At 43.5% G+C, this 27,089-nt stretch overlaps 1 protein-coding gene across 3 annotated transcripts in view; it reads right to left on the bottom strand.

The window, feature by feature from the left end:
• KANK1 (KN motif and ankyrin repeat domains 1) overlaps nucleotides 1-25,795 on the bottom strand; it is a 167,910-nt gene extending 142,115 nt beyond the window's left edge. For 2 of the 3 annotated variants that reach the window (XM_048850877.2, XM_048850875.2), the window contains exon 1: nucleotides 25,643-25,795. The gene's annotated coding sequence lies outside the window, so the exon portion shown is untranslated. Of the gene's footprint in view, nucleotides 1-25,587 lie in introns of all 3 variants that reach the window. The other variant, XM_075128752.1, reaches the window with a different exon arrangement.
• Between the last annotated feature and the right edge of the window lie 1,294 nt (nucleotides 25,796-27,089).

The following is a 27,089-nucleotide window of genomic DNA, read 5'->3' as shown; positions in this document are numbered from 1 at the left end:
AAAAAAGATTTCTCTCTCTCTCACACACACACACACAAAAGTAAAAGTAAAAGTAAAAGGGACTTTTTCAAGGTAGTTGAAAAATTCAATCTTCTATACAGATTTGCTAAAAAATCAAGGTAGTTTATGGATCTCTTTCCCAGGCCAGGTATTTTTTTCCTGTGTTCTCAACAATAAGTTCCAGCAACTGAGTACTTGCAGGTGACCCCACAAACCAGCAAGGCTGAACTTTCAATCCCTGGTTGTCCTGCCAAGTTCAAGCACATTGGTAAGTCTGTCTGCAGCACCACTGCCTGTGTTGAACCAGCTATGAGTAGACAGGAGTCTCATCTCCAAGAATGTCAGGCCAATACCTCTTGTGCTTACTGTTTTTAGTGTATAGTTTTAGATGTGTCCAGAGAGGAGGAGTTGGCCTGTACATCAGGATTCTGCTTCACAGTGAAGTTAAAAAGGAACTGGCAAGCAAGAAATGGGTCAAGTTCTGCCTTACTAAAGCCCCCATTGATGTCAGTGGGGTTAAAAGAGGGAAAAATTTGGCCCCTCGAGACTTTAGTTCCTGAGTCCTTTCCTCGAAAAGGATTCACTGTGGAACCAAGACAAAACTGAAAGAAGAATAGGAAACACAATTGTAGGGAGGAGGAGGGTATCACTAAAAGGCAAGCCTAGAGAAAGGGTCTTGCACAGAAAAGAGGAGTGTCACTAACTGGTATGCACAGATGGTGAATAAACAGTATTTTCTCTCAGTACAGCAACTCCTAACTGATGGAATCTGACTAGTAAGAGCTAACCTGGTGTCCAAACTTCATTTCTATAGCTCCTAGCTTCTTCAGCACAAAGGACAAGTAACAACTGTTCTTATCTTTCAGTGGGAAGATGCATACAAATCATTCTGTGTGACGAGACTGCCTTTGATGCTCCCTGGCTCCTGGGTCTGTCCTCAGAACAGACTGAAGAAAGGACACTGCAGCTTCCTTTCCCTGGTGGAAATTCTTGGGGGAGAATTAGGGATTTAAGAGAACTAAACATGAAAGCTTTAAATAAATGCCACTTAGTACAATAGTTTCACGATGGCCTATATCAGGCCATGACAAATACAGAATGATCAGATGAACATTTCCTAATCACTCCTACACTTAGTAATTTGAGAAGAAAGAAAGACAACACTAGCTAGCAGGAAGGCTGCCAACTAATTCCTTCATCTTTCCTCCTCCCCCAGAGTATTGCTAAATGTCAAGCTAGCATAGTACCAATTAATCTGGGAACAAGTGTTTGATAATATTGAAACAGAGAACCAATTTGTTCTGAAAATACCATCAAAACTGTCTTTAACCTTATTTGGAAAGACTCATTTATTTTCTGTTCTTTTTTGTGGAGCAAGACCTGGTAAGAGGGAAGTAGCAGCACTCTTTGCTAAGTTTATTTGTTGTTGTGTTTTTAAAGAGAGAAAAAGAAGAAAAAGAAAAAGACCTAACTGGTTGCACAGAGTTATTATAGGTTAATTTCCAGACTGTCCAGGTCCATGTGTACATCTCATTAATCCTCTGGAGACAGAACTGTCAATGTATAAACTCCGTTTCATGCATAAATTTCTCTGAAACTTTGTTCCTAAAATGAAAAGGAGTACTTGTGGCACGTTAGAGGCTAACCAATTTATTGGAGCATAAGCTTTCGTGAGCTACAGCTCACTTCATCGGATGCATACTGTGGAAAGTGTAGAAGATCTTTTTATACACATAAAGCATGAAAAAATACCTCCTCCCACCCCACTCTCCTGCTGGTAATAGCTTATCTAAAGTGATCACTCTCTTTACAATGTGTATGATAATCAAGGTGGGCCATTTCCAGCACAAATCCAGGCCCAACTTGATTATCATACACATTGTAAGGAGAGTGATCACTTTAGATAAGCTATTACCAGCAGGAGAGTGGGGTGGGAGGAGGTATTTTTTCATGCTTTGTGTGTATAAAAAGATCTTCTACACTTTCCACAGTATGCATCCGATGAAGTGAGCTGTAGCTCACGAAAGCTTATGCTCCAATAAATTGGTTAGTCTCTAAGGTGCCACAAGTACTCCTTTTCTTTTTGCGAATACAGACTAACACGGCTGTTACTCTGAAACCTGTTCCTAAAATGAGTTACACAAAGACACACAGAATCTCGGAGACCCAAGTTCTATTCCTACCCTCTCAATTGTGCACCCCAGTGAGAAAACAAAAGTGTTTGTCAATTATTTTGCAGGTACAATCAGTTAATTAACTGCATAGTTAAGCAAACAGGACTCTAGAAGTTTAGATGCCAACATAACCCATTTTAATATTAGACATTAAGGAACATGCTCTTTAGGGCAGGGACCATATTTTTCTTACATGTTTGCACAATGGGGCTAGAGCCCGTAGGCACTACTGTAATACAAATAGAAAGCTAAGAAGATTTTAAAATATAAACCAAAAGGGCTGGGGGCAAAGTTAAGAGCCATAGCAATTGTACATATCACTAGAGCCATATTTTAACTAAACTTGGAGACAGTTGCTACAGAGGCTGACAAACCTCAGCTGTAGCCTTCCTGGTTGCTCCACAAGAGTGAACGACCTCACCAATACCACAGTTTGAGCGGCACACTGGTAAATAGGGTTGGGTTGCACAGGACCCTCTTGGCTAAACTGAAGGAGGGGCTTTCTCAGCATGTGGCTCCCTTGACAGAATCAGACTGAAGGAAGACCAGACCCACAGTAAAAATCTTCACATGCATCAAAAAAGCCCGCCCTTCTCCCTGTTGCCATGGCAACTTGCTGCTCCTTCCAAAGGAGCAATAAAATACCACAGGCCACTCAGTCTCCCTTCTTCCTGTTTGCACTATTTAGGGCTATTCCTTTCCCAGCTTGTACTTACCATTAACTCCCTCCTACTGTAATGCAGGTCTCTGTTTTGCACCACAAGTAGCAGGAGGATGATTCAGCTTATTAGTGACTAGCATCTCACCTAATGGAGGCTGGATGGAGGCTCAAATGTTCTCTTCTGTGAGCCTCCATCCACCCTTAGATCCACTTCTTCCTCTCAGCAACCAGGGCTCCTGATGCCTTTCGCCTTCACCGGTGCCACTTCAATCCGGGCTTGCCCTCAGATGTGCCAGGCCCCAGAGGCATGGCAATGTTGTGGAGGCTTATTCACCTTGCCTGAGAGAACAGTCTCACTAACTGATCAGGGCAACCTGAACGGCATCTTGTAGAAAGAGCCTTTGTCTGCCTTGAGAGATCTGGTGGGCTGTAAGGCTTGTCTACAGTTCTCCTCTACCAGGGCCTGGAGGTGAAGAAAGGAAGTCATGAGCCAAGGGGAGGCCTCTGCCTCCTATAAATGAGGGGCTCTGCCTTGATAAGACCTCTCAGGCATTGTCTGATATGTGCAAGGTGCCTATGTCAGCACTCTTCAGCTAGGCTGCGCCCCCCGATGAGAGTCAGCATCCTACGCATTTTAAGAGGTAATATTCTGGGGAGCTGGGCCATCCAGCACTCACCATCTTCCTGGCATACAGCCAGCAGGTTCAAAATGAAACTGGCTTTTATGTATTGCTGGAGGGGTTTTGGAACAGTCACATTATTCACTCTGAGTGTGCTGTGGGTGCAGTTTACTAGACCCAGAACAGCTAGGAACTGGGCCACTGCACAGAGTCCCTCCCATCCTGATGCTGCACCTGCCTCTCAAGCCGCTATCTCCAATCTCCTCTCTCAAGACCTCTGCTTCAAAATAAGTCTCCAAGGTTAGAAGGAAGGCTGCGATTTACTCACGGGTATTTTTAGTAAAAGTCATGGACCAGTCACGGGCAATATCCAAAAAGTCACGGCCTGTGACCTGTCTATGACTTTTACTAAAAATACCCCTAACTAAATCTTAGGTGCTGCTGGGGGGGAGAGGGGCGCCCCGCAGGTGTGTGGCCTGTGGCCCCACCGCTGCTCCCGGACTGCTGCTCTGAGGAAGCACCAGGGACCAGCTGCCTGGGGCCGCCCAAGCAGCAGCCAGTGCAGCTGGCCCCAGGGCCGCCCCAGCTGCTCGGGCAGCCCTGGGAATCAGCTGCACTGGCCACTGCGGACGTCATGGATTCTGTGTCTTTCCAGGACCTCCATGGAAGACTCGCAGCCTTAGTTATAAGAGTCCCCAACTCAGCTACTTTCTCTTTTGTACACCAGTAGTTGATGCATCAGCCAAAGGAGGTTAAGTGACTACCACACCCTTGCCTTTGCCTCCTGGCTCACACTTGCTTCAACTATCCCTAGCATATACACTCCTAGTTTGGCCTGAGCAGGCCCTACACAGTTCTGGAGATAATCTGCATGTGCTCAGCCACAGAGCCATGCCCACAGGTAGAGACTTGGATTGAAAAAAATTGAACTCCCACCCCTCAAACACCCTGATTTTTTAAGTTTATTTTCACATTCTGAAATTTAGAAATTTCTAACACATTCAAGAAAATGCTGACCAGTTTCACCCATAACTCAGCCCGCTTGTGCATCCCCATTGTTCAGCATGCTCTGTGCAAACTCAACAATGCCTTTCAGGGGTTCTGTGCATGCCCATCTTATACTCGCATCCTGGAATGGCGTGCTCACAAGCAGCCGTGCCCACACAAACTTTGATGGAGGATCAGGAGCTAAACTGTTTCCCCACTTGTAAAACGGGGATCACAGAACTTCCCAAGGGTGATGTAATGAAAGTTATTTACACCTGCTCTTTGAGACCCTCAAGTGCAGGGGCTTTAAGAATAAAAAGCATTGCCACCAGTAGGAAACTTGGACTGGAGTTTTAAGAGTTCACTCAAGAGACGATAAATTAAATGAGATGTCATTATCCTTCTGCCAATCTGCAGGCAACTACCGATTCATCTAGTCTTACTTCAAATTACGAGCTCTGACAGTCCACTCAGACTGCTGTATAAAATTAGTCATGTAAACCAGAGCGTAATTTGAATGAAAGCCAGAAATCACTCCCGCATCAAGAGCACTGGCAGTCCTCCTAAACATCAGACAATATTTACATTCAGGCCAAACCTGTGGTTTGGCAAAAAAGTTCATTCACCCCACCAGTGCTTTGATATTCTGACAAATCATTTCCTGATACAAAGTTTAAACATACAAGGACTATGGACACCAAGCAGCTATCACAGTTGCATTGGGAATTGGCATTAAATTCCAGACATCTTGAGAAACAGGGTGGGGGCAGGGGAAGAGTAAGAGAAAATAGCCTATTTGCACCTACAGTCTGGCAGAGTTTTACAGAACAGGAGGGTTTTACAGAACTTGCTTCTTCTCTTGGTACTGGATAGAAGTTTATTATCAGGCAGCAAAGCAGTTGCAGGGCATTTTCATCAGCAGAGAATTACAGCGGTAGCTTTTTAAAATAGTAGAAAAATTAAGACTTCCCCCCCCCCTTTGTTTTGTTCTTCAAAATTCTGAAGCTACTTGTTAAAGGCCTCAAACTTAGATACATACATAGATAATGCATTTTGAGAAAATTTGCCAGTGACAGACAAGAAGCCGACTTTTGATGTCTAGGGGGAAAGGTGAAACAAAGTTAATTCTAAAGGGTGCGGCAGAACTCATAATTTGGTCATCTTTCTGTCAATAGGATCCTGAACTTACATCTCTCTCTGTAAAATAGCAAAATGTTATATATATAAAAAACAAAGAGGTTTAAAAAAGTATGTAAAACCAGTTTTTAAATATCAGAGAATGAAGAATCTGTTGAATTCATTTGTTTAAAGGAAGGGGTGGTGGTTTTTGTTTTTAATATAAAGTGTTTGCTTCCTTATCCCCATCCCACTAAAAAAATATTATGCAAGTACACCCCTTTCAACATGCTTCAGAGGTTAGCGTCTCTAATCATTCACTCTTATGCTTAGATGCATTCATAGTTTAACGTGTTCACAGTACTAATGTCTATTAGCATAGTGTTTAACAATTCAGACAGATTTCTTCTAGGATGACTTCTAAAGCACAACCAGCTAAGAAATCCACAGTGGTTCTCCTCTGTGAAGAGCCCATAATTAAAAGACACAACAATTGATTGATTTACGGTGTTGAAAGGAATATTCCACAGAAGTCAATTGTTAAACAAGTTTCCATTCTCATTCTACCTTAAAGACTTTATGTTGACCTTTGGGCAAATTCACCCAACAAGCTCTTTGTTTCTAAGATCTTTATGAAACTAAGAGTGTTTATTCACAGGCTTCAAAATAGTAAAGCATTTGTTCTCTGGATGTCCTTGAATGTCTCTCATTGCGGCTGCACAGAGCTAAATTCCTTACACTCCCACTGGGGATGCACTTGCTATTCTGCAGTTACTTCTAATTTAAAGTGATCTTTGGTAGCCAGCTCAACAAAAAGTATTGCCAACTTCTGTCAGGGTCCAATTGAATCCATGTTTTAAAATAAGACACACAAGAAAAACCACACAGTGTAAAGTTCAGTGCGAGGTAGATTTCTTTAGCATTTCTAACATTTTCTGGAAAGCTCTCATGGGCCTGTATTGTGATGCAAATCATTTACAATTCCCAGACGCTCAAAAGCCTTTAAGCTGGAATTAAAGTTGTAAATACATAAGTAACTTAGAGAAGGGGAAAAGGAGAGACTTAATAGAACACTGAAGAAAAGGGACATGTATACACACATACACACAAAAACTAGGAAAATCAAGTTTAGGGTTACACTTCACAAATAAAACCACAAGTCAGAAATTGGGAAGTATGGAAAAGGAGAGTTCAAGCAACCTATGCAGCCTTAGCATTGTCCTCAGCTCTTGGTGCACTCTCCATACAAAGCAGACATTGCCTCAACTAACATGACAACTAAAAACTCTTTTGGAATTGCCTCCAGGCGGAAGAGAACATAGAGAAGGGACATGCAACTTTAAACTACACCTGTCTTGGTTTACATAGAGCATACTTACCCTGAGTTTAAAAGGCTGTATAATTTGCAGCAACTGGCACTGAAGAGGATCTAAAGGTCAAATGGTGTAAGTAATGCTGCAGCAAGAATACTTCATATATATGAACACCTTTCCCGTTAAGGTCTATGTCCTTCACAGAGATCTAGTGAGACTAAATTACAAGAGACATTGGGGAATATTTTCTCCATTTCACAGATAAGGAAATGGAGCCAAAGAGGCCAAAGTGACCTGCCCAAAGTCAGGCATGTCACAAGTAAGGAAACCTGGTAGCCATGTTCTCGTGTGTATCACAGATGACACCATAGACAACAATGAAGTTATACATCTCTAAGTACGAGGAGATAAATTCCAGATCTCTCATCTCCCAAGCTCTACCTTAATCACAAGGCCATCCTTCCTCTCCCCAGAGAGAGGAAATTGCTGTCTTGTCAAGGGAGGGTAAACGGGAGGCTAGTTTCCTATCAAGCTACTAGCACGTATGTAGTAGATGATTGGTACAGACACAGCGTGGCTCATAGTGCAGAAGTTGAAGCTGTATGGTGTTAAGGTATCTGGATAGTCTAACTAGGGTCGGATGGCAGACAGGGATAGGGATTCTGCTTTTTCATAATTTCTGAAATTTGGAGGGTTTTGAAAGATGACTTTAGTGAAGAAAAAAAAAAAGTTGAGCTAATGCCACTTTTGTTTATTTATGTACGAGCAAGGCCTGAAAGCTTCCTCCAACATACCACCTGAAAAATGAAATCCTGCTTGTTTTCAAATTCAGGCCCATCTATCCTGGAAAGCTAGGATATCTACACTAAGAGTTAGTGAAATGACAACCTCACAGGAATTGAGGGTTGGGGTTTTTTTGACAGACCATTTAACAAGGGTTTTAAAACCTATTTAACTTCAACAGCCAATTAACAATAGGAATAAAGGAAGTTAGTGTTAAAGATTCAGAACACCCTAGTCCCTTCAATCAAGATGGTGCTCACACTAAACACGATTGAGACCACTAAGACAGAAAGGGAGAGGTGATAGATAGGATGGTGTACTCAGAAGCTTATCAGTAAGTGGGACCAGGTGGAACTCCATTTGACCTGTGTCCTTGGCAGGTTTTTAAAAAGCTACTGCACCCATCATGGGTGGACACGAAACTGCCAGTTAATATTTCAAATTTCTGTTTTCTCAATTTCAGCAAAACCCGTCTCCCTTTAGCAAGAGCTGGGATGTTGTGCAGTTAAGTCTTCACATGTGAGCTTGCTGCCTTAAATTATTTTCAATTGAATCCAGGTTCAGATGTTGCTTTGCAAACTGAAAACTCTCCTAGTGAGTAAAAGAATTCTTAAGGCAGCAATAGGATTAGAAAGGCGGCTGGTCACATGTGAGGCTTTATTTCGATTAGACCCCAACTTTGGCTGAAAGGAGACTGAACAGATTTTGCTGAAGTTAAGGCAACAGAAGTTTTGAGTATTGGAGCATCAATCCAAATTAAATATTTTTAAACTCGAGGGGAAAGGGGGGGAAGGGAAGGGGAAATTATTCATTTTCTGAGCAAACTGACCCAAAAAAAAAAACAAACCACACTTTTTTCAGTTGAGGGCATGAAGGAAGAGTGGATTACGTTCCAGTAGGACTCATGTTTGTATGTCCAATCACACAATGCCAGAGTCTGAACTTCCACCACCCACACTCTGAGGGCTTAATATAATAGGCCCCTGTAGTTAATGGCTTGGAGGCTGTTTTTTAAATCTATTTAAGACAAAAAATAAAACAAGACTACACACCCCTCCACCCCACACACCTTCTGCCTCTAACCTGTAAGAAGTCACACTAACCAAACATTAGGCGCCTATGCCCAGACACAAGAGCCTATGGTGGGATTTTCAGAAGCATCTAAATGACTTTGGAGCACAAGTCCCACCGACTTCAAACAGCAAACCCTACTGGAATGTAGTTGGTCCAAGCACTTCAGCTTTCCTGACTTGTGGAAGTGCAACATATCAGAAGGTGATACCGATTCCAATTACACCCTGGGCTATTTGCTTATCAGTTTAGTGTTTTGGCTTGCGTTGTTCTCACAGCAAGGATGCTAATGAAGACCTGGACTTATTTTTAGTACAAGTGAGCATGCTAAGTGTAAAACTTCTTATTAGAGAAGATCTATGTAAAAATTTGAAATTCTACTAGAAACTGGGAAACAAATGAGAGAAGCAAATACAAAACATCCATTCTACCAAATTAAGGCTATAAAATAGGAAGTAAAGAACTTGAAACCTGTAAATAAAACACTGATTTCAACTTTTAAAAGTTATTTTTAATCATGGTCTTTATCCTTCTTGACACTAAGTATCTTGGATAGAGGATTATTTTAGATAATTTAAGAAGAATAGCTTAAAAGCAATTTAAGAAGTTGTGGGGTGCTTTTTACAGAGCATCTTCATAAGCACTCAATATTGTTTTGACAGGCAAGGCTATAGATGTCTAAATAATTCTCCCATACTAGAGAACTAGAATCTACCTACCACTCCCTTTAGTACTGCTTCAGTGTTAATGCTAACACAAGGAGAAATATGTCTGGTGTCCCATTAACGTGGAACATAACTATGGTGTGCCAATTGTATGAAGTCGTAGTAAATACAAAACTACTCCCCAATTATTCACTTCTTACCCGGATGGTTGCAGGGAGGTTATCATTTTTTGCAATTTGCTCAATAAACACCACTCCAGGACCATTGTAATGTAAAGTGACAGCTTGATGTAAAGAAATGAGTTGTTTGGAGGAGGGGGAAAATATCTATAGTCATTAGAAAGTTCACAATTTTTTTTTTCAACTAATAGTTGGAGGACACCAGGGCTCAGTGTAAATAATCCTGGGCCTCTTCCATTATTTCTGTTCTAACATATTGCTTTGTATTGTATTCTCTCTGACTCCCCTCCCCCAGAAGCCTCTAGCGCCTTCACTTCAAAAGCAGCAACAGCTGCCAGGCTGTCACTCTTCCTCCCCTTCAGCTCACTAGGATTTTGTAAGCTACTTCAGTCTACCACCGACTTCACATGAAGCAGAGATAAGGCAGGCGTTTAGAACTGCCTCACAGGAAGACCCACATGCACCTAACATTTGCTCCTCATAAGAAAAGGGAGCATCTTGGATTTCCCTTTCCTTGCCCATTTGTCACAGCTTAAGCACCAAGAGTTTTACTGTTCGGCTCCTGCTGTCCTTTCAGCCTCCAGCTAACAGAGAGCACTTACATTTGAAGGTGATTAAAGATATTTTTCTGTTTTCATACAAAAAAGGATTCTCTACACCAAATGGAGTCTGTGCAGTCACCAGCTTCTCAAGGGGAGGGGGGGGGACAATCCTGGAAATAAAAGGAAAAAGAGAACTGCTCTCAAATAAATTCCTCTCATTCCTAGGATGTTGTGGTCACAGGAGGCTTGATCCTGCACTATTCTAGCCAATAGGAGTCATTGAATGAGACCATAATCAAGTCCTGTGTCCACCAGCGGGTGATCACGGCTGTGTACTGCAGGACTATGGCTGTTTCTGTCATTCCCTAACCCAGACAGTCTGTGGGGCACAGATTGCTCGTGAACACTTATTTCTACAACTTCATGATAAAAATCAATCCCAGTGCGTACACACAGATTGCGTTTGGTTTTTAAGTTTCTCCACTGTTGCTAGAACGGAGAGGGCTGCAGGGAGCCACCTGGAGGGTTTGTATTGCCTTGCCAGAACATGACGGGGACAGCGGGGGAGTATCTCCACTTGGGACACGTTAGAGTGCGCTACAATTCACACCCCTGCTGGTCTGGACTGTGGTGCCATGTTAGGATAAAGTATTGTGGGGGTTTTGTGGGCATGTAAAATGACTCTCTCTAATATTTCAGTAATAATTAGCTAGGACCATTTCTGGTGGGGGGGGGGAGGGTGGACTATGGCTGGGTTTCGATGGTGGGGTGGCCAGTGGCTGATTTTTTCTGTATCTCTGAGGTGGCAACCCTAGCAGCCACAGGTGTTTCAAGCAGAGCCACCGATCCAACATGGAACTAAAAATGCCAGGGGCTGCCAGCGTCTGGGCTACACTAGCACTCCCACCATTGCTACCGCTGCGGGAAGTGAACCAATGGTGGGACACTTCAAGAGAAATAAGCTCATGGCAGACAAGAAATATTTATGAAAGACTGACACCACCAGCCTTCACCTGAAGGCTGAAAAAGTTTCCACTCCAGAACTTGGTCCATATTAGGTCCTTTTAAAAATCAGAGAAGAGAAACACTAGCCAACTGTGGTGTACTGATGACACTGTGACAACAAAAAATACAGGTTGCTGAGTTTTATAGTAATCATATTATCACTATTATAAAATACATAAGGATTTTAGCTCCTCTTATCTGACTTCAGAGACAATCCTATGGCCTCGTTAGAGGAAGTCCCAAACCTTGTCTACACGAGGAAGGTTACTAGCTGGACCCATTACCCGCTGAACATGGTTTAACTACAAGTGTAGACCAGGCTCCCACGAATCAGCCACTAGCTTAAGCTGGCACAGGACTGGCATACTTCCAAAGCAGCCTGCTACTTTGTGTTGCTCACTATAAAAACCACAAGTTCAAAAGGAAAAGTGCAGTGATTAGTTCCAGACCAGTATCTTGGAGGAATGGAAATTCAAGAAAAGGAGGTGAAGGAAGCTTTTTTTTTTAAGCCAAAGATTAGCTTGGGTGAAAGACAGTTACATTTATTTACTGAACAAATGGGAATTTTAAAAGTGCTCAGCAGTAGCCCAATTTGTCTCCCACTGAAGTCAATACACCCCGACATACAAAAATCCCACCACCATTAGAATTTTTCTATGTGTTGGACTCTTAAAAATCAGAGTCAGCAAGTTTCCAAGAATTTCTATGGAAGCTCAAAGCTATCCCAGTGCTTCCAGGGGACTTAGTTATGACCAACTGAAAAGGCCTGGAGTTAAGAATGAAAACCCCTTCTCAACCTTGCTACCTAGGAATTATAATTCCTAAACATTCGGAAGTACCCGTCTTTATTAACATCCCACGACTGAATGGTTTGGCATGCCTCAGAGATAACTGCTATTCCACTCTACTTCCCAGGAAGAAGTCCAGTTTGCAAACAGTTTCTGGAAAAATAAATGCTACTTGGCAGATGAATAAGAAGCTGGAGAATGTAAAGTTGTCTTAGAAGTTCTATTGGGGGCAGAGAGGGGGAATTTGAAAAAAAAATAAAAATTTTGTTAATAATAAATCAGTGTGAAGTGTCTAATGATTAGAGCCGGACTAATAATGAAAAACAGAAGTTAAAATGTATTCAAGATTTTGTTAATTACTCCAGCCATTTTTGTACTATTGTGGCTTCCTTTCTGCATACATTCGTGTAATTGTGTTGTGCTACCAAAAACCAAAAGCTAAGTCTGTTCAGAAGTTCATCCTCTTAAAATTATATTCACTGCCTGTGAACACTGGCACCAGAAACCCAACTACAAAGCAAGCTCATCCTAAGGGAAGCCAGAGTAGGTACACCACACACTTGTGCACACACCCTGCATGCAACTATGTGACAAGTCAAAACAAAGCAGCTCAAATTTCAGAGTTAAGATATCAAACCCGAACAAAAAACTCCTGAGGCTATAAATTTCAAAATGACCAATCTTTGTTTATTTGGGGATAATCTGAACTCAGAAAGATAACAGATTCCAGTCAATGAGTCATTATCAGTTATTCACTCTGCTCAAACAATGCACTAGGCTTTACCTCAGCACGCAATCTCTCTTCAGAGTAGAAAATAAGTTAAATTAAGCACCTTCTTTCTCAACAGATCTTCTGCTTGTGTCTACTCTGTCATATCTGTTTAGGGAAGAGCAAACCTCTATTCCAGATTGGCGCTGCAGAGCAAACACAGCTGTGTGAAGTATGAGGTGCATTGTATCCTGGTTTAGGAGTCAACTGATGTTTTCTTTCCAGGGACACTGAAGAGAATGAGATGGAACAGAATGCAGAATATCAGGACTGGTAATGAGGCATAAATGAGAAAGAACACAGTAAAAAGAAAAGGAGTACTTGTGGCACCTTAGAGACTAACCAATTTATTTGAGCATAAGCTTTCGTGAGCTACAGCTCACTTCATCGGATGCATACTGTGGAACAGTATGCATCCGATGAAGTGAGCTGTAGCTCACGAAACCTTATGCTCAAATAAATTGGTTAGTCTCTATGCATCCGATGAAGTGAGCTGTAGCTCACGAAAGCTTATGCTCAAATAAATTGGTTAGTCTCTAAGGTGCCACAAGTATTCCTTTTCTTTTTGCGAATACAGACTTACACGGCTGTTACTCTGAAAAAAGAACATAGTGTGGACTTCAGAATCCCGGTTGAGTTTTCAGAGCTGGGAGACAGCAATACAGACCTACCAAACCTCTTCTCTTCGGTTTCATTAAAAACACCCACAAAACCCACAAACCTGGAAATAATTGAGACACAAAATGGAATTTCACAATGCCATTATTTTTAACTGTAACTGAGTCCATGTTCTTATTGTCAGACCATCCAGATACACGTTTCATTGTCCTTTAATATTTTCATATTATATTTGAGAACATTTTATACAAAAAACTCCCACATAAATGAAAAAATAAATACTCTTTGTAGGTAGGGATTCCCACATATTTTCCTATGAGACTAACGCTCTTCGGAGCAGCACTGAAAGGCTCTGAAGAGAACTCCCACCTGGAAGAGCAAGGGCAGCCAAAATGCCTTCCTCCTATTTCCAAATCAGAGAGAGGAGTTTGGAGTTCCTTCTAGAGAGCCTCTGCATTATCATATGCTGACACAGAGCAGAAAAGCTAATATTTATAGATAGTTAACTATTGTCTGCTGGGGGGGTGGGGGTTGGTCACAGCTAGCCCCAAAAAGAAGTCCTCTGCCTCCATCCTTCTTTCCTATTTAAGAATTCATGAAATGAAGGCAAAGAAATTTGACAGAAGCTGTGGAGTGATACAGCCATGTTTATGCACCTACACACACATCCAACCTTTGATACCTCATAACTCCAGGGGTGGGTGGGAAGAATCCGAACCCCTAAGTTAGGTAAACAATTGCAGTTTAAAATAAATAGAACACACTGAGCAAGGAGAATTGAATTTTAACTATCCCCTCCCTTCACAACCTATCACAAGCTCCAGAGTTTGACATGAAGAAGCAGCTATGTCAAAGTTATATATATATAGAACAAAGTTGAAAGGACAGACATTTTCACAACTCTAACAACAGGACAGTGTTTTTGGTCACTGTTTCCAAATCCTGGATAACCCTGGGTTCCCACAGCTCATGGGGGTGGAGGAATTGTAGACAGCTCAATGAGCAGCTGTGGTCAAAAAGAATAAATGAGATGCATAAAGAATGGGATGAAGAATAAAATGCAAACAATTATAATGCCATCATATAAGTCAATGGTGCAGCCTTATGTGGAATTGCGTGTGCAGCATTGGCTACGCCATCTATGAAAGGATACTGTCGACCTAGAAGGGAGTTCAGAGAAAGGAAACAAGAATGATCCAGGACATAGGAAAACTTTTGTATGAAGAGATAGATTGAAAGCATTGGGATTGTTATCTTAGGAGACAAAAAGAAAGCGGACATGATAAAAGCATATGAAATAAGTAATGATATAAAAAAAGGTAGATCTCAGAACCCAAAACAAGAGACAGTCAATGAAATTAGAGGTGGGAAATTCAAAACTGATGAAGAGGAAATAGGGATTTCACACACACACACACACTGTGGAACTCATTGCCACATTAAATCATTGAGACCAAGGATTTAGCAAGATTCAACAAGGGATTAGCAATTTACATGGATAACAAGAAAACCCAGACTTAATGCTAACAAAAAGGTTGAATGGAATTAAACCTCACGTTTCAGGATTTAAGTCAATGTCTACTCATTAGAGATCAGTATGAGACCAATGGTGAGGGACAAATTATCCCACATCTGCCGACAGCAAGGTTCTTACATCTTCCTCTGAAGCATCAGGTGATGGCAATTGTCAGAGACAGGATATTGGAGACGATGTGCCACAGGTCTGAACCAGCATGACTATTCTTATGAACTGGGGAAGGGGGGCAAAAGCTGGCTTTGCCGATAAGCCATTTTTGCAGTGTCCTATTCCAGAGGCCGGTAGGCTTGTCTCTTACACAACAGAGTTGTCTCAGGGTCACCCTCTATTATGCTCAGATGACTGTGGCTCCCTAGCAGAGAGACAGATGAGCCAGAGGTTTTGGTTCTCCAGCCGTGCCCATGTTGGGGGTGGAAGTCATAGCTGAAGTGCAGAGAGCCAGCTACAACATTCTTATGCCAGCCCTGGATTTCCCTCCCCCACATGACAGAAGAATTCCTAGAAAGTTGCTTAAATCAGCTTTAAGGCTGCCTTACATCATCAGTTCAGCATAAAGCGGCCTTCCTAGGGCCAGAATTTGTCCCAGAGACAAAGGCTACAGCTCCACTACAGAGCTTACAGTGGCGCAGCTGCACCAATGCTCGTGCGAATGCAGATGCTCTAAGCTGATGGGAGAGTGCTCTCCCGTCAACTTAATTAATCCACCTCCAACAAGTGGTGGTAGCTGTGTTGGCAGGAGAAGCTCTCCCGCCGACATAGCACTGTCCACAACAGCGCTTAGGTCGGTGTAACTTACGTCATGTGGTTTATTCACACCTCTGAACATAAGTTATATCGATCTAAGTTGTAGCGTAGCCATAGCCTAAGACTTTGCATGTTTGTTTCCTTCTCACCCCCATCACACCCACAATGTTTCAATAGAGTTCTCTTGCAAATGAGAGAGTCAATTCTCTATCCAAGTGTAGTGTGATCTAGTGCTCCTACGTAGAGTTCTGACAAGACACACTCTGCCCCATTCTGGTCAGGGCAGACTCATTTAAATCAAAACAATGTAAAACACTGATTTTAGTCATGATTTAAAGCAGCAAGCAGGAAATTTTGATTTAAAAATCACTGATTTTAAATCTTGTTTTTCACTTCTACTTCTGTTATTTTCCTAAAGAAAGGCTGAATCCCATTGGTTGGTAACAATTAAAATAGATTGAGCTGCAACATTTTTAAAAAAAATATTTTTATTAGTTAAATAAATTTACCTTAGAAATGCTGATACATATGGGGAAAACAGTATGTTTATCAAAACGTATCAACATATGTGTTGCATCTAAAAGTAACGGATTTATTAACAATCAAATATCTGTAGTTAGTGAACTGGTGGATTGTTTCTGATCACCTTGGGCCAGGGTTTCAAAAGTATTTAGGTGCATACTGGGATTTTTTTCAAAGGTGCCTTTAAACACCCAACCGGCTCAGGCACTTTTGAAAAAAATCCCAAAAGGTGCCTATCTGCATCTTAAAGGCACCTTAAATGCCTTTAAAAATCCAGTCCCCTGGCCTTCAGATTTTTAGAGTTACTAGATCTCACCCTCTTCCACTTGGTTTTTATTCATAAAATTGGCTGAGGAAAACAAGCTTCCCTGCTTTTTCAACTCATGATCAGTTTCTCCATTTTCTGCATCTGGTAGCTACACTGAAATCAAACGTAACTAAGGCAAAAGATTTTCTGCACGAAAGAAACTGGAAGTACTTACATTTGGAAAAATGTAACTGCCAGCACTCACTCCATTGTAAAGAATGTAAATAATATAAATACTTAATGCATTACATTACATTGTGACATTATAAAGTTTGAGCGGCCCTAAAATGTTAATGCTATTTCCCCCTAATTTTGTATATAATTAAAAAGGCAGCATCCTTTAACTCAGTGGTGAAAAACCTGCGGCTTGTCAGGGTAATCCACTGGCGGGCTGCCAGACAGTTTGTTTACATTTGCACGGCTGCCCGCAGCTCCCAGTGGCCCGCAGTTCACTGTTCCCGGCCAATGGGAGCTGCAGGAAGTGGCGCAGGCTTTGAGGCTCAATTTTTTAAAAAATTTTAAATTAAAAAATAATTTTAATATACTCTTGAAGTTTAGGTGTTCAATTTGACATTATGACAACATGTTATTTTTAAACCGCTTTTTTTTAAAAAAGGAAAAGAGCATTTAAATAAAAAAAATCCAATTTTTTTAAATAGAAAAATAATCAATATTTTAATCCACCCTGATTCTAGTACTGGTCCCTCAGACAGAAGTGGCCATGTTTGCAGTACCTGTGATGCACACAAATGGAGAAGAAACTAAGGGCTTATCTACATGGCCCCACAGCGTGGATCACAGGGATGTGAACTGTAGCACGCACTGAAGTGCTGTGCTATAACTGCTCCTTGTTGACCCTGCTAGCATGAACTAAAAGGTACCTAGCTCACATTAATGTAGTCCTGGCGGAAAGGGGGTCTACACAGGTCCAGATCAGTTACAGCACAACACTTTAATGCATGCTGTAACTCACACCTCTGTAGCCCACGCTGCAGGGCTATCTAGACAAGCCCTAAAACTACTAAACTCGTTATGCACACGTGACAAGAATATATTCAGACCCCAGGAAAAAGAGTGCCCGAGCATACACTCCTTGAGCCACTGAGCTCACTTGAACTGATTTTGCTACAGAACAAGTAATGGATTTGCTTCTCAGTACGGTCACTCTTCTGTTCCTTCAGAGAATGTAATATCAAACCCTTCTGAGCTCAGCACATTCAGAGCTTTCCACTTTTGCTTTCTCACTACTATTTCAAGAGTGGCAACGTCTCCAGTAACCCCAGTCATCATATTCGGGACTGGGGAGAAGTAAGGGAGAAGGAAGACAGAAAAGAGCTTGTGTTTTGTTAGGACCAAGAGTTTGAAGTGCTTGTTTAATAAAAACTCGCTGAATATAGTTTTAGTCTTTATGTGATAACAGGCTACCACCAATACCTGTCATTGCCTTCAGCACCTTCCGTCCAAGGGTCTCAAAGCACTTACAAACACCGAACCCTACCGCACGTCTGTGAGGTAGGTAAATATATTCTTAATATTTAAGCTCTAGGAGACATGACAACTTTTATGGGCCTACCAGTTCAGACTAGTAGTCCATCTAGCTCAGAGAATGGCCAGTACCAAATGCTTCACAGGAAAGTCCAAGAAACCCCATGATGTACAATTATGGAATATTTGTATTGATGGGAAAGCTGTCTTCCTAAATCCCAGGCTGCTGGAGGATCTGGCTTTAGGGTCTACTTCTGTACTTCCAGTCACTGAAGTCAGGGGAAGATATTTTGTGCAAAAGTAGTGAACTCAACCAAATATCAAGAGACTGTCCCAGCTCTGAGAAGGTGCTTGTAACAGAGATTCTCACATCCCTCCGACTATTCCCTCTGTAACACTATTAACCATCTAATACACCTTTCAATAGAATAACCTCTCCCTGTGGGTAATAACCAGCCTCCATTCAGATGTTCAGCCGTTATCACCCTCATGTAAAACACTGCAAGAAGAGAGAGCAATGGTATTCGTTCAATCCCACTGTCATATATGACAGGTTTCAGAGGAACAGCCGTGTTAGTCTGTATTCGCAAAAAGAAAAGGAGTACTTGTGGCACCTTAGAGACTAACCAATTTATTTGAGCATGAGCTTTCGTGTAGTCACTTTCACAAGGATACTTTATTAAGAGAAACCTCACATCAGCATGAGAAACAATCCTACTGTAACTCTCAACAAATCACAACAGCTACTCAAAACTAACCCGGACACTAGAGAGCCTGCAGGCCATACCTGTATAATTCTCACTGAGCAGGGCATGATAGGTCAATAGGGTTAATTATCTAATCCTAATGTTGAAGGAAGTGGAAAAATATTTTAAAAAAATTAAAAAGCATGGGTTTCCAGACTAGCTCTGACTACTAAGTAGGTGAAATGAATCATTGACTCTGTACTTTACCTAGTTCTTTCCCCTCACCCCACCATCTTCACACAAGCTTACTGGCAAAGTCTCAAAAAGTGCAGGACGCCAACCTCTCTTTCCCTTCCCTCTTTACACAGCAAAGTGAGAATTCTCTTGGTACCCGTAGGAGATGTCAAAGAGCAGCCATTCTTAAAACTGTCTATTATACGGAGTAAATAATCTCCAGGGGTGGGGAGTTTGATAGCTATTCTACTTTACTATCCACACAAAAAACAGGCAAAAGACCAAAGGCTAATTTTGTCTTAATAGCTCCTACACAGCGTTAGTTCAATTTTGTCTAGTCACTTTTCATTTAGTCTGCTCATGTATGCGAGGAATTAAAAGGGACATCTGAATCCCAATTACATGACCTGTAACAGAGTGGAGAAAGACGTAACAAGAGCCAATGGTTGGAAGCTGAAGCCAGACAAATTCAAATTAAAGAATAACCACAATTTCCCTTCCTCACCACCAACGGAGGATGAGTAACCAATGGAACAACCAACCAAGGGAAGGAGTGGATTCTCCTTCTCTTGCAGTCCTCAGATCTACACTGGATGCCTTTCTGGAAGACATGCTGTAGTCAAACGCAAGTTACTGGTTTCAACGCAGAGGTCACTGGGGGAAATGTAATTGCCTGTGATATACAGGAGGTAAGACTAGATGATCCTATCATTCTGGTCTATGACTTACTAGCAAAGCTCAGAGACATTCTCTCACCTTTCATTAGGCTTGTACTGCAACACTAGAATAGTTATTTTCACTGTCTGGTTCTAATGACTACTCCAGTCCTGTTGTTCTTTCTGACATTGCAGAAGGGATTCACTTTTTTTTTTTAAATTGACTTTGTTTAAATATTCCCACCTAATGTAGAAATCTGAAATGCACGACATCTGAGTTCTGAGTTTAGCTACTTGACATTGCCTTAATCTCAATATTGTCATAAATTCAAGTAGAGCTCCCCTAAGGCAGTACATTTTTGCATGACATTAGGTGCTACAGTTTGTTAGAAACAGTTGGAAGTTAAGATACAATTCACATAGGCAATAGGAAAGGAACATTTTCGAGGTAATCTGCATAAGTATACATCAATCGCTTATAGTAATGAATTCTGTTAATTGTTCATTCTTGACATGTACTATCACCCTCCTTTTCAGGCCCTGGCTTTCTCACAGCTGACACAATATAATTTGCATGTTATCACACCTCAATATATAGCATCTCTAATGGGAGTAAGAGAGAACGGCAGAGTCCCAGTGCTGACAACTCTAAGTTGTTGCCTTGATTATTCCATGAGAAATCTAAAATGCTCTTCTACACCACTGCCAGTTACTCAGCTACAAAAAGACACTATTAAAGATACTTAAAATGAATTATGTCCCATTAGAGTCAAGTACATGGTAAGTCTGATCACAAATCTAAATGGTTATTTAAGGCAAATTTTAGTTTCAAAGGCTAAGTGAGATTTATTAAAAAAAAAAGCAATATTTGATTAGTCATATTTTCACAGGGTTTACTTACAAAATAAAAACAAGTAAAATTTTCAGCCACAAAGCCCTCCATCTATTTATACAGTATTGTAAACATTTTTATTTTAAGTAACATGGAAACATTTATTGGATGACCGAGAGGATAAACAGTCAAAGTGTCTCACAAATGTTTGTTAAATTCACCCATGGAATCACAACAACTAGTATGCTAATCATTAGGACAGGGTAAATAAATAACTTATTTAATATGTACTGGATTACTCTACCACAACCCACAAGTGTTTACAAATACATTTACAATTTACACTAATGTGTGTATTATATAGAAGTTTACCATTTATACACATGCTTCCTAGAAAACAGACAGTCCCTTGTAGATTGCCCTTGTAAATTTGTAAGGAAGCATGTGTATAAATGGTAAACTTCTTGAACATGTGCTGATGCTTGAAACTTTCACTATTACTCAATTCTACTAACTGATCAGAAGGTACCTCATCCCTGCTCCACAGTCACTGTAGGTGCTGACACCATAACAAATTTGCATCTCTGCCCACTTAACAGATTGTGCTTTTGTAACCAAAAAGCACAAGCTACTGCCTACTTTTGACAGCTTCTCCTAGGCTGCAAAGAGAGACCCCGCATCAGTTACAAAACAGATTCTTCATTAGAGAGTTTTAATTTCACTTTCCGCATCTATTATTTAGATATATAATGCACAGCAGCAATTGAGACACACATAGGTATTAGAGTTTAGAAGCCAGAAAGGGGGTAGGGGAAGGAAGTTGTGTAATGGATTGGTCTCATTTAGAGGACACTCCTGGATATGAAAAACAAAGCAGTTTCCATTTCCATCAGTGTAAATAAACAGCAACAGTGATCTGTCTAGGCCACGCTTGCTGACATGCCACCCGAGACACCTCGGTTTAATTTCCAGTCCAAGGGCCTGATTCTATTCTCAGCTACCCTAGGTTAAATCCAGAATAACTCCACGGAAGTTAACAGGAGTTACATGTGTCTAGACTAAAATGGAATTCAGCCCCAGGTCTCCTACTTTAGCTTGGAGTGCTACAGAAGCAATATGCTTAGTCTAGAGTCATCATCAAATTACTGGTGACAACTTCGACATGTTTCCCAGTTGAGTCCCAGCCATCCTCAGGCCTAAGCAGTGTAACACAGTTTACAAAGTGGAGAGGGGTTACTTGGCAAATCCTGTCCTGATGCAGGGAAGGAACTAGATCAGCGGTTCTCAAACTGTGAGTTGGGACCCCAAAGTGGGCTGGCTTAGGCTTTCTGGGGCCCAGGGCTGAAGCCCAAGCCGCACTGCCCAGGCCAAATCCCACTGCCTGAGGCTGAAGCCCTTGGGCTCAGGCTTCAGTACCCCTTCCTGAGGTCATGTAGTAATTGTTGTTGTTAGAAGGAGGCCATTGTGCAATGAAGTTTGAGAACCCCTGAATTAGATGACCTACTGGAGGCATTACAGACCCACATAAGTGGTCATCGGGTCTTTGGACCAGGGCACTGGAAGACACCCCCATCCTGGCAAGAAGTGGGATCTTCTTTGCATGTCTTTCATGCATATTAAATAATTGTAGCTTGGTCTTCTACACTTTACACTGTATCATCTTTACCTCTGTCCTTATTCCCTTCCTCACATACATACACCTCCAATCCCCTGATCTCACCCAAAGTGAGCCTGTCAGAAGAGGCTGAAATAAGAGTTACAGAGGCAAAGATAAATCTGATTTCTCAATTAGCAAATTGGCATGCCACCTTTCTCAGCTAGCTAAGACCCAAGGTGATTGACTAAGCACAAGAATTGCCAGACAAGCTATTCTCTTAATTAAAACATGTAAAGAGAGCTCTCATTTTAAATAAAAATCACAACCGTAACAGGTCTTAGCTTTACAAGAGACAAACAAAACTGTTAGCTTTTATCTAAAGTCAAACTTCTGTTAACATGGCAGTCACAGTAAAGCACTGTCTACACTAGAGCTTTAAAGCTCACCTGAAATACTTTTTAAACATATACTTGTAACACAATAGCCCCACACACTATGTTCAAAAGTATCTTGTGATTCTGGGTGCCTAACAAGGGGCCTGATTTTTAGCCTGCACCCACCCTCTGAAAGTCAGGCCCATTTAAGGTGTTTCAGGTTGGGTACCCAAAAATGGGGGCGAAGTTACTCGTCACTTTTGAAAATGTGGACCCACAAGTTTAACTGTGGCTTAAACATACCCATGCTGACAAACACCCTAGCCTGTGAAGGTGGGACCAAGCACTCCCATTTGTTCACTTGCATCACACCTTCTTCCCCCATCCCCTTACACATGGAATGCCCATTCTGAAGAGATACATAATACCATTATCCTCTCCCCCTCAAGAGCCACTGCTGTCATGAATCCTCCAAGAAACCAATTAGCATTGGTAAGTTGAGGGGCACTTGGGACTTGTTGATTTTTAAATACATAATTTTCATTTTTATGTTGTATCCTTTTTCCCCCGCTCCCTTTGAATGGTGTTTGTCTTTGCCAGCACTTCAGAACAGGGACTGTCTCTCTGAGTGGCTAGCACATTGTGAGTGTTACTGAAACAGAAATAAGTAAAATTAAGTCTGTTCTGAAGAGGAACAGTATTCTGGTCCAGGCCTACCTGGGCAAAACGTCATCTTTACACACACAACCCATCGAACAGGTCTAACTGTGTTGGAATCAAGATTTAACAACTCAGACTTCAGTTTAAGTGCAATTAAACGCCCTCTGAGGATGGTGCTTTAAGTTAATTTTCAGCAACCAAAGGCTATTGGAGACCAGCCATTTCCCCCTAAAATTTCCCACCAGTGGAGCTGCAGCAGTGGTAACAGGGCTCACTGACACATGGTCTGTCTTTAAGTTTGTACAGTGCATGGCACAACAAGCTCCTGGCCTCTATGAGCTACTGTAATAATAATAATAAATAATAATAACGTGTAGACCAAACTCCACATCACCTAACTATGCTCAATGCAGGACTAGAACAGTGGTTTTCAAACTGCGGGTTGCGACCCAGTATTGGGTCGTGGAATGTAAGCGCTGGGTCGCAACGGCTCTGGTCAGCACCGGCGACCAGGCCATTAAAAGTCCAATCGCTGGCGCTGCCTGGCTAAGGCAGGCTAGTCCCTACGTATTCTGACACTACGCTACGCCCTGGAAGCGGCCAGCAGCAGGTCCAGCTCCTAGGCAGGGGTGCCATGGGGCTCCATGCACTGCCTCCATCCCGAGCACCAGCTCCGCACTCCCATTGGCTGGGAACCGGCCAATGGGAGCTGGGGGCAGTGCCTGCAGGCGAGAACAGTACAAAGCTGCTTACGAGCCTCCCCCTAGGAGCCAGACCTGCTGCTGGCTGCTTCCAGGGCACAGCGTGATCTGTGGTACTAAGGCAGGCTTCCTGCCTGTCCTAACGCCTCTGCTGTGCCGCTGATCGGGAGCTGCCCAAGGTAAGCTCATGCCCCAACCCCACACCCCAGCCCTGAGCCCCCCCAAACCCAGAGCCCGTTCCTGCACCCCAAGCCCTTCATCCCCAACCCAGAGCCTGCCTGCCTGCCTACCCATCCCAGTGCTCTGACCCCCTCCCACACCCCAACCCTCTGCCCCAGCCCTGAGCCCCCCCAAAACCCAGAGCCCCCTCCTGCACCCCAAACCCCTCATCCCCAGCCCCTCCCAAGAGCCTGCACCCCCTGCCCAGAGCCCTGACCCCCACCCACAACCTGAACCTCTCATTCCCAGCCCCACCCTGCAGGCCTCACCTCCACACCCCAACCCTCTGTCCCATCCCTGAGCCCCTCCCACACCCCAAATCCCCAACTCCATTGGGTCACAGGCATCAACTATTTTCTTCAACTGGGTCGCCAAAAAAAAAAAAGTTTGAAAACCACTGGACTAGAGGATGGAGGACAAGCTTTTCAAGGGTGCTCAGCACCCACAAGCAGAACTAAGTTTTCGAAAGTGCTCTCAGCTATGTTCATCTGAAAATCTGGCCATAAATTTCACAATTTCTGCAGGGTGTTGAGCTCTTCTGAAAAGCTGGCTCTTATTCAGGTGACTAAATGGGAGCTAAACTCCTTTGAAAATCTGGCCCATAGTGCTGACTGCTGGCATACACCAGTGGCCTATCTCCACTGGAACGCATCATTGGTGTTGGCAATGGCAGGATTTTTGGGCTTGGGGGGGAAGTAAGAGTCTAATACAGTTGTGGCCTGAATGCCCTATCAACTCCACAACAAGGGTCACGTTGAAAAGGAGTCCCCTGCCAGTGACTTACTTCCAGGCGGACATCCAGCTCTGCTTCAAACTCAGCACCAGGGCCCACCTCCACTATACTTATTCAAGCAAGACTCCCTGCAACCAACAGCCCTTCCCAAGCTAATGTGCAAGTGATCTGGCATTTAGTTATTACATTATCAGCTACATAAATTAACGCTTGTATCACCAGGTTTCCACAGGCTCCCAACTAGTCCTTTATACCAGACCTCCCATTATAATCCCACACAGCTTCTAACTATGCCTAAAGTGCTGGTTGAGGTGTGCTAAGGAGGGGCTGAACCGGACCCAGCAGGGATCCTGCCCCCCGCAGCAGGGTGACAGACCATCACCTTGGCCTCACAGTGATGAGCTCCTCCACCCCACATACCACTGATGTTGCAGGACCCAAAGCCTCCCCCACCCGCTGGGCAGGGGAGAGCCGCCAGGAAGCGGAGGGAGAGGGAAGCCCTGGCCATTGCAATGTCAAGTGAAGGGGAACCCAAAGCAACGTGCTGTGGCCGGGGGCTGGCCATGCAGCGGCACAACTAAAGCCCCGGCCCTGCTCCACCCTCCCCCTCCCAAGGAAATGTCCCCAGGGAGATGGTTCAGACACCCCACGCCGCCCCTCCTCCCGCTCCTCCCCCTGCTCCCAAGCCAGGGCACAGGCAGGGGAAGCCAGCCGGCTGCACCACAAACCACCCCCTCACCCAGCCCCGGGGCAAGGGAAAAAGCAGCGGCCACAGAGCAGTCGCTGGGGCTGCACGATCCTGGCGCCCCCGGCCCCGAGGAAGGTAGTTTGCTTGGGGACCCCCCCCCCGAAGGGGATTAAAACTCTGTGCGCCCGGGGCGGGGAGCAGACTTGACACTGACAAGGGTCCTAACAAAGTTCCCTCCCCCTTCTCAGCGCTGCCCTGCTGAGCCTGGACCCCTCCCAGACCCACGGGCACGAGCGATCCCCAGGGAGCCGCTCCGCTCACCGCTCCGCTCGCATCCCTCGCGCCGCGGGGCAGGCGGCTCCGGCAAGGACCTTACCCAGGCGGGACGGGAGAGAGGAGGGGACGCATGAGGCACGCGGCTTCCCCGCAGCGGCGACAGCGACACCCGCCTCCCGGCAGCCTCCAAACTCCCCTCTCGTGTCTCTTTGTACCAGCGAGCAAGCACCGCAGCCGGGCGCCCGCACTGCGGCTGCGCGCTGCCCAAAATCAACAGCGCAACCCCCCTCCCCCGCTGGGGCTCCGGCGGGGCGGGGGGAGCCGCGGGGGGAGCCGGGCTCTGGGGCTGAGCGTAGACCGCACAGCCTGGCGGTGCACGGCGCGGAGGGGCAGAGAGCTGGCTGCCTAGCGGGGGCGCTGGCTTAGGGGCAGAGTCGCTCAGCGGGAGCCCTAGCTCAGACCAGGGGCATTCAATCACAAGAGTGAGAGGGCGATATGTTGATGCCAACAAAGCAGAGGACTGAACTTCTGGGTGTTGCTTGGGTAGATTTGATCGCTCAGCTCAGTTATATAGACCTGCCGCTGACTTTCTGTGTGACTTTGGTCAAATCACTCTCTCTGTGCCTTGGTGTCCCCATCTGTAACATGGGGCTAATGATACCTGCTAGGCATGTTTATTTGCTTTACTGTTTATATCTATTCAGAGCATGCCCGGTGCTCGCCCTCTTTCAAGCATCTTAAATAAAATGTTTTGCAATTTACTTTTTGCAATATTAACAAACGGACAGAATTTCCACTCAGGAGCTTCGGCGCTGCATGTACTGAGCTGCGTTATGGGGCTTAGTTTGGGAACGTGTGTCAAGTGCTTTGAGATCCTAGAAAGAAATGCTGCTATACACGTGTCAAGAGGTATTAGAACCCGTTATCATTAGTGGCACATGAAGTAGGTTTCATTTTTTTACTGATCATTCCTTTGTAGTGATCTTTTGGTCATAAGGCTCAAAAGAGACTGTTTAAAAACTATTTCCCATCTGTGCTGATGTGTTTGCCTCTGCCAGTGAAGCATTCATTTGTACAGATAATTTCTCTCTTTTTCTCTGTTTTTTAGGGTAGGTAGGAAAAAATTTTGCTGAGCCATGACTCAGCTGCAGATAAAGCATGCTGGAGTTTGTGGGGGTGCTAACTTGAGACAATTCGAACTAGACTGACCTGCCATTGTGGCTAAAATGCTGAGCACAACTCATTCTCCCCTGGCAACAACGAGGTTCTGAATCTCAGCATGTCTAATTTAGGACTCACTGCTGTATGGACTGGATGTAGAGAGATCATTTGGATATAATCATTTGGGGTGGGTGGGGAAAAGGACTGTTCAAATTGATCTTTATAATAAAACTACAGTATCCTTGAAAAATTGCCTAAAACATATTTGTAATCTAGATAAGGAAGTCTTCCCTCCATTAAAGGGCTAAAAGATGGATCCAAAGCCCATTGAAATTAATGGGAGTCTACTGACTTCAGTGGGTTTTGGATCAAGTTCCAAATCCTGA

The sequence above is a fragment of the Caretta caretta genome, chromosome 5 (assembly GCF_965140235.1).
Source record: "Caretta caretta isolate rCarCar2 chromosome 5, rCarCar1.hap1, whole genome shotgun sequence".
Taxonomy (NCBI): domain Eukaryota; kingdom Metazoa; phylum Chordata; order Testudines; family Cheloniidae; genus Caretta; species Caretta caretta.
Note: the sequence above shows the minus strand (reverse complement) of the source record. Positions and strands in the feature narration are given on the sequence as shown.